This window comes from Sardina pilchardus, unplaced genomic scaffold (assembly GCF_963854185.1).
Source record: "Sardina pilchardus unplaced genomic scaffold, fSarPil1.1 HAP1_SCAFFOLD_100, whole genome shotgun sequence".
NCBI classification, from domain to species: Eukaryota; Metazoa; Chordata; class Actinopteri; order Clupeiformes; family Clupeidae; genus Sardina; species Sardina pilchardus.
In genome coordinates, this window is record NW_026910820.1 from 96,630 (window position 1) to 103,261 (window position 6,632).

The 6,632-nt window shown below is 36.3% G+C and overlaps 1 long non-coding RNA gene across 1 annotated transcript; it reads right to left on the minus strand.

Moving 5' to 3' along the window:
• Positions 1-1,583: 1,583 nt before the first annotated feature.
• LOC134073811 (uncharacterized) lies at positions 1,584-3,695 on the minus strand. The gene is made up of 3 exons (XR_009937285.1): positions 3,619-3,695; positions 2,193-2,325; positions 1,584-1,996 (listed from the first exon to the last, which is right to left on the minus strand). It is a non-coding gene; the product is annotated as an uncharacterized LOC134073811 (long non-coding RNA).
• Positions 3,696-6,632: the final 2,937 nt, after the last annotated feature.

Genomic DNA, 6,632 nt, shown 5'->3' on the forward strand with positions numbered 1-6,632 from the left:
AAAATGTAGTCAAGATCATCACTGTTGAGCTCTGTTCGGTAGTGAAGTGTAGCAAGAAATACCAGGGAATTGCAGGTGCACTGCTTGTTACTGTTGTTCCCATATCTTACATCACCTTGGTAATGAGTTGCTTGAACACACGTGATGGCTCTCTGCTCCATGTTCATGTGGGAAGCACTAGTTACCTCATTAACCTGTTCTCGGTCATTCAAATCACTTTGGTCTAATGAAGACTTATGTGGTTCAACTTCAGAAAGGTCCAACTTACGCCAACGTCTCTTTTGAGCCTCTGAGCGACGGCCTTTTCTTCCCATGTTTCAAAATGTTACAAGCTAAATATAGTCTACTGGTCAAGTTTAGGTAAATCTAATATTGGTTGTACAAATTACTTGTTTATCACAGATTACACACTAGCGCATATACTCAATGTTCCACTCACAGGTTACTTTATCAACAGTAAATAGACAGTACAATGAGATCAAATGTATCCAAACAGTCTTTATTTCAGTGGCTTATTACAATTATTAGAGGTCCCAAAAATGAAGTGTACTTTGAGATTATCAGTTATATGCAGTATTAGGATGGAATGTCAAAGTCCTCACACAGCCCAGGTTCAGTCTTGTAGCACAGCTCAGGTGTAAGAGTAGATATACAACAGCAAAGACAACTTTGGCAGATATTATTTGAATATATAAACGTTAAACAGGTTATAAAGTTCACAGTAATAGTTCTCAGTATGGTTCCAAGTCTTTATATAGTTCAGAATATGTGCGTTAAGAAAGAATTCTTGTCAGAATTGTTTGCAGGTATGTTATGTTAAAGGATGCTGCTGTTTCAGAATGGGATTCAGCGTCTCAATATAATTCAAAGTAGTATTCAAAGGAGTATTCAGTTGCAAATGAGTATTCAAGTCTGAAATGAGTATTCAAATCTCACAGTATTCAAGTCTCAAAGAAGTATTCAAATCTCAAAGTATTCAAGTCTCAAAGGAGTATTCAAATCTCAAAGTATTCAAGTCTCAAAGGAGTATTCAAATCTCAAAGTATTCAAGTCTGAAATGAGTATTCAAATCTCAAAGTATTCAAGTCTGAAATGAGTATTCAAATATCAAAGTATTCAAGTCTCAAAGGAGTATTCAAATCTCAAAGTATTCAAGTCTCAAAGGAGTATTCAAATATCAAAGTATTCAAGTCTGAAATGAGTATTAAAATCTCAAAGTATTCAAGTCTCAAAGGAGTATTAAAATCTCAAAGTATTCAAGTCTCAAAGGAGTATTCAAATCTCAAAGTATTCAAGTCTGAAATGAGTATTCAAATCTCAAAGTATTCAAGTCTGAAATGAGTATTCAAATATCAAAGTATTCAAGTCTCAAAGGAGTATTCAAATCTCAAAGTATTCAAGTCTCAAAGGAGTATTCAAATATCAAAGTATTCAAGTCTGAAATGAGTATTAAAATCTCAAAGTATTCAAGTCTCAAAGGAGTATTCAAATCTCAAAGTATTCAAGTCTCAAAGGAGTATTCAAATCTCAAAGTATTCAAGTCTGAAATGAGTATTCAAATATCAAAGTATTCAAGTCTCAAAGGAGTATTCAAATCTCAAAGTATTCAAGTCTCAAAGGAGTATTCAAATCTCAAAGTATTCAAGTCTCAAAGGAGTATTCAAATCTCAAAGTATTCAAGTCTGAAATGAGTATTCAAATATCAAAGTATTCAAGTCTCAAAGGAGTATTCAAATCTTAGAGTATTCAGTTTCAAATGAGTATTCAAGTCTCAAAGGAGTATTCAGTATGAAAATGGTACAGAGTATAGTATGTACAGAGTATAGTATGTGCAATCAAATATGTTCTCAGGAAGTGTTCAGTTCTTGTCGTAAGTATGTTTGCAGGTAGGCGTTAGTGGGTTCTGTTGTATATGAGTGCAGTGCAGGGTGTGCAGACAAAGACAGGCACAGTGTCACACGTGACACTACTCTGGAAGAGCCGGTCTGGAACAAGCCTAAAATGGAAACAAAAAGAGAGAACACACAAGTTAGACACCATCATAAATAAGGTACACGGCAACATTGCTGCTTTGCTCGCTCCGCAGTGAGAGATAATGTTTATGTTTATGTAATGCACATGTTTATGTAAGCAAAACAAGTGTAGCAAACAGCATAGCTGGTCTAGCTGTAAAAATAATTCAAATTACATACCTGAAAAGTCTGCAGCACCACAAAAGACAGGATGGGAGTCTTGAGATTTTTTTTCTGTGGCAAAAATTGCCTCACCACAAGGAAAGGTGGAAATGGAGGGCGGAGATGGAGTCTTTAGAAAGACTATTGTTTTCTGTTGTGAATAAAGAAAAATGTGTGAAATTGTGACCAATGCTATAACTTTACAATGCAACACAATCACATTAATTTAACAAAATGCAGCACAACTTATTTGTGTGATCAAGTAGTATCAATAGGCTATATATGACTTGTACTTGGGCCACCCCTAGAAATATGTTTGTTTGCTGTAACATTTGAATCAGAAACATATTGGACCAGTAGGTTGATAGGCTACATATTTTTAGTTACAAGTCAAGTCCATTTGTGTGTTTTATCATCCTGTTGTCCATTGCCCATGTGCCTATAGAGGCTGGCAACATCTAGCCTACACTGGCCTTATCCTCTGCGTCCTAATTCAAGGCAACGTTGTCCAATTCATGGGTTTCATCAGGTCCCTTTCCACAGGTGTATAAAATCAAGCACATTGATTATCAATGCAGACTACATGGTGCTTGATTAATACACCTGTGGAAAGGGACCTGATGAAACCCATGAATTGTTTAACTCCATGCAGAGGCATTAACGCGTTGTCACCGACGCCAGCGTTTTTAATTGTTTTAAGGTCAAATTAGTGGAACTCTGATCCCCTTGGCGCTGACCATTAAACGTTGCTGCAGAGTTTGTAGCATAAATAAACTAGCAATAAGCTTATTTTCCGTTAAGGCAGTCTCTTGCAGTCTACGTTATATTAATGAATAGACTGGTGTATTTTTCGATGAGTGTTCGATGCGCTGTCGTGTCTACGTTCCACTATCGATAGTTTCCAAATGTCAGACATTAATTAGACGTTGTTTTCGACAATTCATAAATTCGAATAAAAGTGATGCTAATGAATGTCACACAAAGTACACGTCTAGTTGAAGTAGATAATAGCGAGACCGACAGTTACCGTTAGTTAGCTTGCCTATGTTAGCTACCACACGTCATTGCTTCAGGTAGCTTCTAGCAGGCAATGTAGCTAGCAGCTAGTGCTAGCTACCGTTAATCACGATAATTTCCCAAAGAGCAGACTTTGAGTCAGCTATGCTACTACCCTACCAATTGTCGGAAACAATTCGTAAACATTGTCTTTGAACAACACATACGTCGAATAGAAGTGATATGACAAGGAACACTTCACAACGTAGGCTTACAAGTCTAGTTAAGTAGCTAGTTGTTAGCGTTAGCTCGAAAGATAACGTTAGCAGAGCCCGTCTATGAGACATTCTCTGACGTTAGCCAGTTACCAGCATAATTTAAGATACAACGAACGCTGTTAACCATACCAAAATACATTTCGTGTTAACGTTAAGCAAACAAAACTTACTTTGGAGGTAATGTGAAGAGTCACGGTAACTTCAGGTCGAAGAGAAGACTTGAAGGCTCAGTAGCAGCAAGTGCAACACGAATGAGGCGTCTGTCCATAGATATAGGATATATGTCTATGCGTCTGTCTGTTAGCGGGTGTCTATGTGAAGCAAGCACGCGACTGAGTTACGTCATTGGGTGCCTGTCATTGCCATAGTCTTTTACATCCTCCCTTCCTTCCTCGGTCCAGAGAGGGTTAAAGCGAAGTTAGTAATGAAGGATCTTTGCTCGGTCCTCACTGACCTAAATAAAGAATGATGGGGCGGCAACAAAAGCAATGTTATAAAACTGAATGTAGCAAAATAATATCATTAGGCTATATTTACCTCCGCCAATACACTCTGATACACTGCTTTACATTATTTTGAAAGTAATTGCACTATTAATTTTGGCCAAAACCCTACATAGGCTATGGTTCCTTTAAGATAAACAAAATAGTAGAAAATTAAATAAACAACAACAATACTAGGCTAATAATATAAATGATAATAGTATTATAGTAAAGTAAAATAAAATAAAACCAGCAATCAAAATTATGCAGTTTAAATAGACATAAAGAAAAAAACATAGGCCTACCGGTAGGCCTAGGGTATTTCAAAATGCACTATACCATAGTGTACACAATACAATAATCAAATCAAATTTAAGGCTGAACACAAATAAACAAGGAACATTATCAGGGAATATTAAAGTCTAAGGAAAAAGAGAAGCTTTTAACATGGATTTAAAATAATCAATAGTACGGATGGACCTAATTTGGCTAGGGAGACTATCCCAGAGCCAGGGAGCAGAAATAGAAATGGCTCTATCACCTCTAGTTTTAAATCTAGATGAAGGAAAAGAGAGGTGTTGGGAAGAAGATCTGAGTGACCTACAAGTAGGCTATAGTAAGGACTTAATAGGTTGCAGGTGTATTGTGATGCTCATTCATGTTTAAAAACAAATGTTTTACCTTGATTTATGTTTTATTATGATCTTTATTATTACTCTTTGCCCATCTATGCTCTTATCTGTTTTTACCTTGATTTATGTTTTCTTTTTATGTTTTATTATATTTATTATTACTCTTTGCCCATCTAGGTTCAGGTTCAGGTTACTTTATTGGTACCCGTGGGTAAAGGTTGCAGTTAGAGAGAGTGGTTGCTAAGGGTGATTGGTGGTAAGATGGTTGCTAGGGTACATATGGTGGTTGCTATGCAAAATAGATTGGTTGCTATGCTAGTTGCTAGAGTGGTTGCTAGGTTGTCATGACACTGGTGGTTCCTAGGTAGTTGCTAGGGTAATTAAAGTGGTTGCTAGGGTAGTTGTGATGGTTGCTGTAGTAATTCAAGTGCTAGACTGGTTACTAGGGCAATCATGTTGGTTGCTATAATGGTTGCTAGCTTGCAACTGTGGAATTGGTTGTTAGACTGTTGCTAGGGTATCTGGCAATTATAGTGGTTGCTATGGTGGTTGCTAGGTAGGTGGAGCTTTAATATAGTTGGCTGGAGGCATAGTTGATGATAAACAGTTAAAATGGTTGAACAGTTAAATAGTTGAGTTGTTTAAATGGTTACATTATTTAATAGTGAATAGAAACAGTTTTGGTTTGGTTATGCTAACTATGCTAACAGATTATCTTCGTAAGATTCGCTAGGTTAATCATGTTGATTGCTATTTTAGTTGCAAGGTTTTAACTGTGAAAGTGGTTACTAGGCTGTTGCTAGAGTATCCATGGAATCAGGAATAAAGAAGTTACTGCAGTATAATCACGTTGCAGTATAATCACGTTGGTTGCTAGGGAAACTGTCTCCTGTAATGGTTGCTATGTTGGTTGCTAGGTACATGGAGGTTTCATATAGTGGAGGCATGGTTGATGATAACTAACTGTGGAATGGTTGAACGGTTAAATAGTTGAGTAGTTTAAATGGTTAAATGATTTAATAGTGTATTATTATTTTATTTTGAAACAGCTGTGGACAGAGGAAACAGTGTAACAGGATGTGTAGTCTTCAGAGAGAGATTGTATGCTTAAAGCCTGAGAAACTGATAGTTGCTCCAGGTGGCCTATTATGCTACTATATTGCTACTATGGTGTAGCTAGGGTAAAAAAGGTGGTTGCATAGTTTAAAGAAAGTTGATAGTGTGAAGGTAGACAGTTTAAAGCTGAACCATTCCAGATCTAACCTAACTAATGATTTCTATTCATGTTAAAATGTTAACTATGGTAACAATGATAACCAGGTTGATTGGTTAACTTAACTACTGATTTCTTTCAGTTATGGTAAAAATGTTAACCATGCTAACAGTGCTAACCAGGTTGATTAGCTAACTTAGCTAATGATTACTAGCAGTTATGCTAAAAATGCTAACTATGCTAACAATGCTAACTATGGTAACGATGCTAACTTTACTAACAATGCTAACCAGGTTGATTAGCTAACTTAGCTGATGATTTCTAGCAGTAATGCTAAAAATGCTAGCTATGCTAACAATGTTAAATTTGTTAACAATGCTAACTAGGTCGATTAGCTAACTTAGTTGATGATTTCTTGCAGTTATGCTAAAAATGCTAACTATGCTAACAATGCTAACCAGGTTGATTAGCTAACTTAGCGAATGATTTCTAACAGTTATGCAAAAAATGCTAACTAAGCTAACAATGCTAGCTATGCTAACCATGCTAACTAGCTAACTTCCTAGTGAGGACTTTTATTTTGAAACATTTGTTGCTAGGGTATCCATGGTGGCTACTATCGGGAAACAAGAAGTTACTGCAGTATAATCATGTTGGTTGCTATGGAAACGGTCATAAACACTTAATTTTAATGGTTGCTATGTTGGTTGCTAGGTACATGGAGGTTTCATGTAGTTGACTGGAGGCATAGTTGATGATAACTGACAGTTGGAATGGTTGAACAGTTAAATAGTTGAGTAGTTTCAATGGTTAAATGATTTGATAGTCTATTATTGCAGTGAGGACTTTTATTTTGA